This window comes from Pinus tabuliformis, chromosome 1_1 (assembly GCF_031772625.1).
Source record: "Pinus tabuliformis cultivar Carrire ecotype Pingquan chromosome 1_1, CPIR1, whole genome shotgun sequence".
In the NCBI taxonomy this organism is placed as follows: Eukaryota; Viridiplantae; Streptophyta; class Pinopsida; order Pinales; family Pinaceae; genus Pinus; species Pinus tabuliformis.
Window position 1 is genome coordinate 838,131,001 of NC_142297.1, and position 12,845 is coordinate 838,143,845.

Consider the following 12,845-nt stretch of genomic DNA (forward strand, 5'->3'; position numbering starts at 1 on the left):
ACAGACATGTCAATTAAGAATATGTTTGTGTCTTATGTATTGTGCTATAGTGTATTTTGTGTGTTTGTCATATGGTTGGAATTAAAGGGGGGTGTTGGAAAACATTAATTCCAGCCACCATGTGCATTCAATGGGCTGTCTAGTTTCTTCTAGAGAGTTCAAGAAAGGGTTTCAAGAGTTTAATTAGCTTCCTGAAAAACCATCACCACCGACATTCCAGAACCTTCATCACCGTGTATAAAATCATTATTTGGCAATGTGAAATCTAAGCTTGTGTGTTCAGTGTTCTATGTTGCGTTCTTTGACAATGGTCAATATAAACTAATGGAATGGCACACTCTCAACAACTAGAGTAGAGAGAGCGGCCTAAAATCTATTAGAACATATATGAACATTCAGCTTCAGCAACACAACAAATGAAAGGAACGAATCAACAAATTCCCAAATGCTCTGCTGGGGTCCTGAATGAATCAGGTGAAGTTTCAGAGAGCTCTAGACTGCCGGAAGAATAACTGGTGTCTGAATCAAATCGCTTCATTGACATGGCAAGGTAGGCTTACCCAAAGAAAAATGAATAAAAGAATTAAGCTTCTGATAGTATGAAATGCATTAGACACCGTTAGAGGCCGTGGTTGAGCTCAATGTAATTCATGAACATAGGCAGTTATAGAATTACAAGGACCAAACTTGAAAGTTCACAGTGTACAACAGTTGAACAAAGAATGTAGAAGAATGAATCAATGTCAGACAAATGTCTGGCCTACAATTGCAACCAGGATTGTGCCCTGACCGAGAAGTCTGAATCACATCCTCCGCCAAATCCAATTTCCTTTCCTAGCTTACTATCTGCTTCATCATTTTTACTTGCATGGGTATGGTTATTGTACAAGAACAGTCCCTGTTTCGGGTATCTATCCATCAACCAAGACTGGAAGTAAGGGGGACTGATTTTGTTGTGGGTTTCCACATGGGAAGCTATATCAGAATTCACTACATTACGATCCAAATTATTGTGATTTATCTACAAAAGTGTAGATATTCTACCCAATTAGATGAATTTGTAATTTGGGTAGATGAATTTATAATTTTTTAAGAGGAAACACACCTTATTAACCATTAAACCAACTCCAATCCTCTGTCTTCTTTGAGCCAAAACTTCGAACTGCTTGCTACCTCCCATATAAGCAACATCTCTCGGCCAATTCTCCAGCTCAAGACAACTTCTTGGAACTTTTTTGGAATATAAAGTAGGTACACAGATCTTTGGGTTCTCCCATAATGTTGAGGGTCATCCATCAAATGGATTACACTAGTCAGAGTCTCTACATTAAGAATAGAGGAACAGAGTGAACACACCAAAGTAAGAGGTCTAATACTAGGATCAAAAAAGACATATCCTACACAGCTACTCAAAGCATCATAATGGCTTGCAATCCATTAGAAAAGGGCTGAAAAGAATGATAGCTGCCCAACCTTTAGGGCCAATAGGTTTATGATTGGAAAGTTTAATCAAGCTCTAAAGGACCTCAGGGCAGAAATGAAAATAGTGAATGTGTATAAAAAAAGAGACATAGACAAGTAGAGATCTGAAATAGAAGATCTTAAAGGCAAATGCAAGCATCTTGAAGAAGTAGTTGAGTATATTAAGAGCCTCAACCAAAGTCAGCAAGGGAAAACCTCCACCAAGAACAGCAAGAAGCGCCACCCTCAACAAGAGGAATCAGTAAATTAGTTCTGGTGATTGTGTCCAAATTTAATGCAGTGCAAATATATTTCATTTCTAGGACAGTTTGTAAGGTAATATGCCATGTTAGTCTTTGAATTTCACAGAATTATGGTTACAAGTGTTGATGTTGGGACTGCGTTCCCATTTTGTGCATTACACTTGAATCAATTATTTTTTTTTTCCTGAATGTACAAGGAGCCCGCTTCTTTCCCCTTTTTCAATATAAAAAATAGCCAACAGTGTTAAAAAAAAAAAAAAAAAAAACAACATTATATTAATATATAATTTATTATTATATTAAAACATTAAACCAATTCAAATTATACATTATTATTATTATATTAATTAACGATTTTTTTTCTAAAAATAAAATACATTAAAAATACCATTATATTTATATAAAAAATAAACCCTACATTCATAAAGTGTATAATGTTTAGGTCAAGTCATATAGAGCGAGTAATAGGCATGAGAGGGTGTATTTCTCACCTTTCATAGTAAGTTTTTTATCATAATAAAGTTAATATACTATATAAAAAATGAGCATGTTAAATACTAGTAATTGCTCCAAAAGGTGCAAAGATACACCCAAGGGATATAAGATTTGGGAAGATCATCTCCCCATGAATAAAGTCAAAAACAAGTTTATAATTAAAATTTAGAATTTGAAATCACCTACATAATTTCAAAAAAACCTGTTGAAAAAAATTTCAAAAAAAAATGTTGGAGTGTTTGAATTATTTTTATGATGGTGGAAATGGATTCAACACCATCAATAGCCCTTTGAGCACCCAAAATCCCGAAGTTTGAGAGTGGTAACCCAAATTTTCTACCCACAAATTTCTATCAGATTTTGTTATAATCTTTTGCCAAAATTTTCATTATTTCCTGAGCTAATTTGTGGGTTCTTTAGACTACGCTTTATTCCAGTTTATGAAAAAATTATTCTTATTTATGTCATTATTCCTCTAAAGTATCGTTGGTTGTAGTTGAGTGTTGTAGTTGAGCGATTAGATGTGATTGTTGAATGCTTTTGCCTTCAAATCACATTTGAACATTTAGAATTAAGAAGTAGAGATAATACTTATAATAGTTTATTCACTTATATGAATTGCAATAATGAAACATATGGATTCATACATGTCTAAAAAGATGTCGTAAGGATCACATGGATGAACTACTTACATAACAAATGTTTCCAAATTAATATTAATTAACATTAAACTAAAAATAATAAAAATATTTATATTAATTTTTTTGTGTTTATTTTATGAAATAGTAATTGAATCTAAAATAAATTTAAATTTATGTTCTAAAAATAAAAATAAAATTGTTAAGTTTACCATACAACTACAATAATAATAACAAAGATTTAATTTTAAAATAAATATCCTTTAAAAAATACAAATTTATTTTAAAATTATATTTTTAGATTAAAAATGTTATTTTTTTCATATATATATATATATATGTGAGTGGGGTTAAAGAAATAGGGAAAAAATGTTTTCTCAATTAGTCTTTGTATCAATAAAAGTAGTGATTACTTATTTATGTTTCTCAATTAATTTTCATAATTTTTTGTGCCAAAATACCTTAATTAATTTTCATAATTTTTTGTGCCAAAATACCTTAATTAATTTTCATAATTTTTGTGCCAAGAGGCTTCTCCTACTAAATATGGAAGAGAGATTATAATGTTTGTTGCTATGGTATGTTGTCTAAACATTTTGACTCACTCTAATTACATAAATAAAAATAAATAAATAAATCACCTAGATTCAATGAATCATGGTTTTGAGTTTTGAATTCCTTAGAATATTGACTGCATCTCTTTTGTAGTTGCAGTGACTTCCATAAAAGGAGTGACACTTTGATGTGTATAAATAAGTGAATTTACCTTTTCAAAATAGATTTCTCATCTTATGGTGAGGGAATTAAAACAAGTATGCTGAACTTAACTCAATTGTTAGGAATTATTTTGGAATTAGATCAAAAGTGAAGTATTATGTAATATTTTTGTAATTGGTAATCTAGATAAACAAACATAGATTCTAATTTTATGGTATTTTTTTTATCTCACGCCTGTTTATTTGGTTTTAGAATATATAGATTCTAATTTTGAATTATATGTAAATTGTCTAGTGGATTCCCTTTATATTTTTTTTCAACAAACAAGTCTTTCTATCTTGCATGAAACTCGTGTTTTTCAATCTTAGTATATGTGTGTGTTTTGAAATATTTTTTTATTAATATTATATTTAATTAATTTTTAATATCTAAATTAAAATTAAGTTTGTTATTTATTGATTTTAAATGTTTTTGAAAAAAGACACAAGAACCCTAACGCTATCCAAATCATTAATAGCAATAACAGTCCCAATTTCCATTGTAGTGATGATCATGCACTTATTTTGATGGCTTCTTCGAATTTTTTCCAGTACGAATCAATCCATTTCCCTCAGAAGCGATTGGAACTGCAGCAGCTATGGCAGGTGCAACACGAGGATAAATAATGGTCGTTGCAACCAGATAACCACAACAAAGGTTACCACAAAGAAAAGCTCTTAGATAAGCAAAAATAATTTTAGGATTTACTTTAAGTAAGTATATATATATATATATATATATATATATATATATATATATATATATATATATATAATTTTAGGGTTTTTTATATATGTTTTTAAAAAACCCTAAAATTGTGTGTATATATATATATATATATATTAAAATTTGTTATTTGAAAATATAATTTCAAAAATAACCAGCCTAGATCCATTTTAACTTCAGATCTACCAAGCTCCAAGAGGGTTCACATGTCTCTCTTGAGGTGCAAATATTTTTTACTCCATAGTTAAGATGGATCTAGGTTGCTTTAATTATTAACCTTTCACAAAAGTAATCATCTTATTTTCTTATATCAAAATAAAATACCAACAATTACTCTTTCCTGAAAAGCATTGAAAATTGGAAAATATCCTAATTACGCCGTAAGGCGTTCCCTATGAAATTAACTCCCCTCTTATCACACCTGTCTTGCTATAATCCCTTTGATTGAAATGTTAGACGATTCAAACAATTGCCATCGTTGGATTAAACATATGGTTATAACTGAAGCGACACTGACTTGAAATGCCACTCTTTGGAAACCCAAATCAATGGCACTCCTGGAAAACCGAAATCAGTGGATTCCCCTGCTCGATGCCTTTCTTTGGAACCCAGCGCTTTCCCTGCTGAAGGAAACATTCTTGCTCAATGCCTCTGCTCGGAAACCCAAATCAGCGGAGTACCAGCCCTTGTTTCAAGAGTCCTCGCAACACGAAGAAAAAGTCTCAAGAAGAGGATATTAACAATGGGCTCAAGCCTGCTTGTGCTGCCATTGCGGGAGAGAACCGTGATGGTAATTTTAGTGCGAAAACATCTAATGGGTGTGTGAAAAGCTCTGGTGGGTCTCTGAAATCCAATATTTCATAAACACCTTCGTTGGCTAATGCCTCTGGGATTCATTCATGTAAATCTATGAGATGTGCTGCTAACTACCTAAATTGGGGTTTGGTCAATTTCAAGGCTCAACCCCGCAAATTCCTTGTTGCAAAGAGGCATGATCAGCCAGAAGGAACCCGTTGAATGCAAATGCAGTGAAAGGAAAGCAGATGGAGATATATCTAGAAAATGTGGTTGTGTTGCTTCCAAGGAAATGAGGGCTTCTCAGGAGTTTTGCAAGGAGAATCTACAGTTAACACCTTCAGATTGTACGGAAGAAGAAGAACATACAGAAAGAGGCAAGGACTGCAAAACCCATGGCTCTAATGTGAATCTTGAGATTGCAAATGCTGATAAACGTCATGAATTTGAATGCAATGTAGATGGAAGATATGGGTTTGCTGAGAAATCTTTCCCTGCTGAAGGGAAACTTTCTTGCTCAATGCCCCTCCTCGGAAACCCAAATCAGCGGAGTCCCAGCGCTCGTTTCAAGAGTCCTCGCAATAGGAAGAAAAAGTCAGGAAGAGGTTCGGTCAAGGCTCAACCCCGCAAATTCCTTGTTCCAAAGGGGCATGATCGGCCCGAGAAGGAACCCGCTGAATGCAAACACAGTGAAAGGAAAGCAGATGGAGATATATCTAGAAAATGTGCTTGTGTGGCTTCCAAGGAATTGAGGGCTTCTCAGGAGGAGTTTTGCAAGGAGAATCTGCAGTTAACACCTTCGGATTGTGCGGAAGAACATACGGGAAGAGGTAAGGACTGCAAATCCCAAGGCTCTAATGTGAATCTTGATATTGCAAATGATGATAAACGTCATGAATTTGAATGCAATGTATATGGAAGATATGGGTTTGCTGAGAAATCTAGTATAGTTCTTCCTTGTAATCAATTTATTGATGACAATGACCAATCAGCGCAATCGAAATACGGGTCTACATTGACAAAGGAATACTCTCACTCCAAGAACTGCGTGGATTTATCAATCCGTGGGTGGCAGATGAAGTTGATGGTGTGCAGCCTCATTCATTGCCCATTCTTTCGCAGTTCATTCTTTTCTCTGAAAGCTTCTCCCTCCCAAATTGTTGCACCTTCACCCATTTTTAGCACAACTTATCATTTCATTTCAGGCCAAAATTTTGCAGGTTTAATCCAAACTTGCAGCAGACCAGGAGGACGAAGAGAAGCATTGAGGTCCATGGCGTCTGATTCATCTGCAACCTCCAAGCCTTTTGGAGTTCTCTTTGTTTGCCTTGGTGAGTATCGTCCATCCAATGATTCAACGAGTTCGTTCGGTATCGGTCATTGTTTGCAATGATGCTTCCATAGCGTCTACCATTATTGTCAGCCATTCAATTGTAGAAGATTATAGTATATTGTACACTATAGATCCAAAGCCTGAAGCCAAGCACAATTCTCTGTATCATGCCTGACTTGAGCGAACTAAATTTTTGTAGTTCTATTCAATTCAACTAAAGGAGCTAGGTTCTTCGTAGCTTCTATATTCTTAAAAACCCTGACCCAATTTCTCATCTATGTTTCTATTAGAACAAATCATAATAAACTGGCACTGGAGATTTTTACAGTCATACAATCCACCCAATGATTGCAGAGAGCAAATTTTAGTAATGCCTGAATACCAGCGAATGTCCGGTTAGGACATAGAAATTTTCTTCTACCCTTTTGAGCGTTTCAAGAAGAAACATGATGTGAGGGGCTGCATCCTCCGACTGAGGTGCCGGGTCTAAGGGATAACTATTCTGTTAAAATCCTCTGAGATCTGCACCTAGCCTCATTCCTTGGTGCCATATGGATGGGGTAGCCCACAGTGAGAAAGCTTGGGGGACAGCTTAACACTTCGCCAACCTCACTAGTGAATCAATATCCCCTTAGGCTATTAATGCTATGGGTGTGACCTCTCAAGCCAGGGTGGGTGCCTGATAATCAAAGAGTTAAGTTTGAGCTGAAAGCCGTGGAACTCAAACATGAAAAAAATGACTGCAATATATACCTCTAATTTAAGGATTATTAAAACTTAGGATGTACAGTTTCCTGAACATCCGATGAGATTTAGTACATGGTTACTACAGAAATATATGGAATCCACCAATTAGGCTAAACTGGTCTAATGCAAGGTAACAACCAGCGTTATGGAACTGCAACAAAATTAAGATAACTCATTGGGCTACTTTTGTACAAAATGATACTACTACGATAGACTGCATATTTATCATCGTTTGTCCATAATTGGACAACCATCTCTCTGACGAATTTCAAACTAGCCTAAGGTGCCCGCAAGGGGATTCTGTCATCCTTGCCTTGCTATTGTGAAGCTTACAGAATTAGTGGATATCACTGAACAACTTTACAACTTGTTAAGCTAGTTACCGACAACCAACTCTCAAAAATACAAAAGGACATAGACACTAAAGGCTGTGCACTATCCTTATGTGCCTCGTTGTCTAAATTCTATTGAAGTTCTGCAACACAGAGACCCGCATGGCTATCCCTTGTCCTATCATTGTTAGATCCCTGATACATCATCAGAGTGTTTTAGCAGCTATATATATATATATATATATATATATATATATATAAAAGAATCAACAACTAAGCCGGGTACAGGTTTGAATTCACATGATATGGAGTCAATTGTGACTACTACCACTATAACTTTTAGGCGAATCTATGCACGCTCCCACACACTGTCCACAAATTTAATTAAGGATTTTGGACCACAAACTTTACATAAGACTTTATAGGACATCCATCGCCGATTGAGCTGCCCAGGGACTATTAGTGGTGTTAGCTTTATCAAACAACAATGCTTAGATTTATTTTGGAACTCATAGGTAGAATAGCTTTAATTGCCACAATAGGCACGCTGCTTATCATGCCCATTGCCATTCCATCTATGACATGTTTTTGGTTTATCCAAGAGCTTTCAGTTTGCGGTTCTCTACACATTTTCAGATTCTCAAAGTCCCATCAAGGTAAGTAATAGTCATACAGACAATAACTCTACGATAATATATTTTTAACAGCCTTAAATATTTATACCGAGCACAGAAATACCATTAAATATTTTCATTGCTGTTTAAGGACCAACTGTTGACAAAATCCTGGCAGTTTTTACGATAAAACCAGATCTGAGTAAATTGCTAGAGAAATTAGTATGGAGTCTAGGGGCTAAATGCCAACTCTTGATTGGGTGGAAGCTGCAAGGCAGCTGGGGTTGTTAGTTAGGGTACAACTTTGCCGTGATGACACAAGATAAAGAAATGGTACATTAATGGGGAACTAGGTCCTCATGAATAAGGAGGGCCTAATTACTATATACAAGAGATTATTATAGCCATTCTCACATAGTTGTGTATGATTTTTCAATATTTTGGTTATTAAGAGATATTTTCCCATTTCTAAGAGATGTAGATGTGTCTCATCATTATTATACTTTTGAGCCACACTGCCTTTCTATATTTGGTGTATTTAGTATTTTAGTATTTCTCCAGTTATTTCTGGTAACTCAGAGCATTACATCAAGGTCCAGCCTTGGATGTGGAAGAGAGAGGAAGGGAAATCTCACCTCAGAAAGGCCTTGGCTTTGTCTCAACTATTTTCCCCATCATACAACCCCTGAAAGCAGATGCTTTAATGATCAATCTTAATGGACTAGGGCTTATCCCTTCTGCTTCTAAGGAAGAAATCAAATCAAAGGCTGTGGTGTGCGGAGGGCCATTGAAACAAGGGTCCGAATCTTGACATGATCACTTTGTTTTCTACTTCCAATTGCCTGAACTTTCTAAGTTCAATGGCCAATTTACTTCTTCCATAAGGTCTCTCCATAGTATGTATTTTCTAGATTATTTTTGTGTGTTTCTGGTTGTCAGTTTCATGTCAAAACAGAGCCGGTCACCAAGGAGTGTGGCTTATTATGCTCTCTGCACTCAATGTTTGTGTCTTTAGTCATTAAATCTAGCTGAAACATTTTAGTGGAATACAGGGCCAAGGATTTGGTTTCCATCTTTCTGTTTTTAGTGCTGAGTGATGCATTTCAGTTTCATTTAAATACGTGAGCCCGCTTCATGTTTACATAAGTTGTTGATTTTTTAATATTTAATCATGAGTTTAACTTTCCAGTGGAAAATGGAACAAAAAGAACAATCACATGAGAGAATATCCACTATAAACTTCTTCATAAAAACATTGTAGAATAATTACCAATTCATGGTAACTAAATATTTCATGTAGAGTTATGCATTACTTCAGTCCTTTACAAAGCAGAAATTCTAGTAACTAGTTACCGTTGATATCTCAATGCTCATGAATGCTTTTTCAGGGCCGTGATGCATATCAGTGTCAAGAAGGATAATGATTATTAGTTGTGGAAAAATTATTATCTAATTTGTCAAGGATAATGATTTGTTATTGGCTCCTATTGTTGCAATTGGGAATGATAAAAGCATTGCAAGTTTAGATATCTTAAGTAGTTGAAAAAATATTTGCTAATCTCTCCAGGAAAATAATCTCTTTTTATTCTTGTTCTTGGAAGGCAACATTTGTCGGAGTCCCACTACAGAGGCTGTATTTCGTGATGCTGTGTAGAAAAGGGGATTGACATCAGCATTCAAAATTGACTCTGATGGAACTATTGACTACCATGAGGTAGTTCTAGCTTATCATGGGTCAAGGCTAATTGAATCGGTATTTTTGTCTATTATAATGCAATAAATAGGTATCACGTATTAATATGTTGAAATTATTTGAAGGGCGGTCCTGTAGATCCCAAGATGAAGAATGCAGCCAAGAAACGTGGAATAGAGATAACTTCTATATCAAGGTCTATATCACCTACCGACTTTAAAGATTTTGATCTGATACTTGCAATGGACAAGCAGAACAAAGGTAAATAAAAAGCATAAATGGCATATAAAACTCCCAAAATTTTCAGTTTCATTTGCTAAGTTGTTCCAAACAGAATCTAATAAGCCAATACTATTGTTAAATTCGGCAAAATTTACATTAAAGTTTGTCTATGTTATTGTTAACATATGCTTCTAATTAGTTTCTAAGTTGTGTGCAAAAATAAATTAATAACATGGGATGGATATATTTTGTAGTTGACATATTGACAATTCTCCTTCAGCGCCCCAACGCACAAGGCCTTTATTGCTTTTTCCAGGTAATTGGTTACATTTGGTATTCTTTATCGTTTCCCTGTGATACACATACCATGGAGGAAGCCATTTTTATAGTCAGATGGAGAAAGTGGGGGGGAGCAAAATAGCTGTGAGATGTCAAATGGACAATTACTGTGCCAATGGCTTGCAACCTTGGAGCTCTGAAAAGCTTCCTACAGCAGTGGTATGAGAACTCAACTTTGCTCAATTATAGTGAAGTTTTAGTGTGATAGCATCTGAGATTTGTTTTGAGGTTGGTTCTCTCTTTAACTGATTTTTTGATTTTGTGTGTTATTGGCATTACAGATGTGCCTGATACTGCACTGATATTGAGAAAGCACACCCTTCCAATGAAGCCATTTTCTTGCATGTTATTCAATGAATTAGAAATCTTCAATCCTCATGATCAGTTGCCATTTGCATATGTAAGAGACATGGTGACACCCAAAGTGAGGATTCACATGTTCGAATCAGCCATTTTTTAAACAATAACAAATGAATATTGACACTCTTACAAAGTCAATCGAAGCATTTTCAAAGAGCCTCCTTTGGACCTGCAAATTTCTTTGGGTTATGAATCCAGCGCCTGCAAATCGTATCTGGACAGAATGTGGGCTGCATATTCCGTTTGATTGTATTAATTCATTTCAAATTTGATTGGATGCTAAGATTATAGCTTGCAAAAGCTATCAATTTTTTAAAGTGTGAAGGGTCATGAAAGAGCAGAATATGGGAGGATCCATAACTGCAAATTTAACCAATACATGATGTTGATGGATGCCATGGGTGTTAATTTTGTGCTATATTGGATTAGATGACTGATTTACTTCTCAATAATTGAAGTCATTTTTACTGCCTCTGCCAACATGAGATGATAGAGACTGTGCACCTATATCTAATATGTGTATTGCATTTAATGGAGTTGATAGGACTGAATTGTTTTCCATTGTAAATTCCAGTGGTGATTCTGGTTATACCGGGAATGAAGGAAAATAGAATGAAACATTGCCATGAAAACATTTTTAACTCAAACGGAAACAAAGAATTTTTCCAGGTGGCTCTTCATTGTCAACACAATCCTGAACTGAAATTTGGTACAAGTTGTATAGGCTTGCATGTGCACCATCGTGACAGAGTTTTTATTGAAGGAGGTGCAATGTGGGGATAGATGTTGATTTGAGACGGTACAAATATATGAGTCTCTTTTGTGTTGGACTACATGGACGGTGGAACCCTTGCGTAGGTTCTTCAAACCCACAAGAAAATCCCAGAACACTATTTGGCTGAGGTTGCCAGGTAGGTGCTCAAGGGCTTGCATTACCTGCACCAGAACAAAATTGTTCACCATGATATAAAGCCCTCCAATTTACTGATCAATAAGAGAAGTCAAGATTCCCGATTTCGGTGTCAGAATTGTGTTGGCTCACACTTTGCCCCAGTGCAATTCCTTTGTGGGCACTTGTGCTTATATGAGTCCTGAAAGGTTCAATCATGATGGGTATTAATTTACAATTTCTATTGTCTTCTGCAATGCAGTTGCTCAAATACCCTTCAGATTATGAAGCGGAGAAGTATTTTCTTAGGAAAGCTACAGCCATGGCAAATCGGTCTTGCCACTTATATTCTGAGTTTTCAGGTAATCGGAGATCCTCATATTTAACAATTTGAGAGATCTATCAAGAAACATTACCTTATGGCATGCATGTCTGTTAAAGCAATCAGGCTAAAACTATGTTTCGTTGTTGTTGGCAGTCTCGGCTATTGTTCATCAGATTTAGAAAGAAGAGTTATTTGGTAAATCTCGGCTACAGTACATGAAAGGACCTGAAAACCCCTATTCAGCAGCAGGTCCAGTGACCTTCGGTGGAACTCTGGATGTGAAGGAAAGAAAAAGGTATTTCAATTATTCTGAAGGGACTGATTTGCCTTGTGGTTTTGCCAATTACCGTACCCAAGGGTTCCTTGTGTCTGAAGAAGACAGGAAGGTCATGGAACAGTGCAAGGGGGTGTGGTAATTTCAACTATATTTGGAGCCTAAGAAAGATTAAAAAACCCAAGTATGTTAGGAAAATCACAACAGAACATTTGTTTCTTCGTGTTTATGGACAATGCAACTCTCACACTTCTTGCCAGATACCAGATCAAGCCCAATGAGTCTCATAGAATTGGAATTTGGCACATTGTTTTGGTCAGGGAGTTGCCATACAAGGAATCTGTAATGAATGGCCTCATTCCCAAGTATCTTTCCCACAGGCTTTTCCCAAACTGTGTTTAAAACATTTGGATGGATACCAAGCTACAGCTTGTTCTTGATCCTTTGTTAATTTTGGAAAATCTCTTTGTAACTCACAATGTTGATATTGTTGTCTCAAAGCATCCTTACAATACTCATAACATGGAGGAAGCCGTTTTTACAGTCATATGGAGAAAGTGGAGCAAAGAAGCTGTGAGGTATC

General features: G+C 35.6%; 1 pseudogene; it reads left to right on the forward strand.

Moving 5' to 3' along the window:
- Positions 1-6,209: 6,209 nt before the first annotated feature.
- On the forward strand, positions 6,210-12,404 carry LOC149216750 (uncharacterized; annotated as a pseudogene).
- The last annotated feature ends 441 nt before the right edge of the window (positions 12,405-12,845 follow it).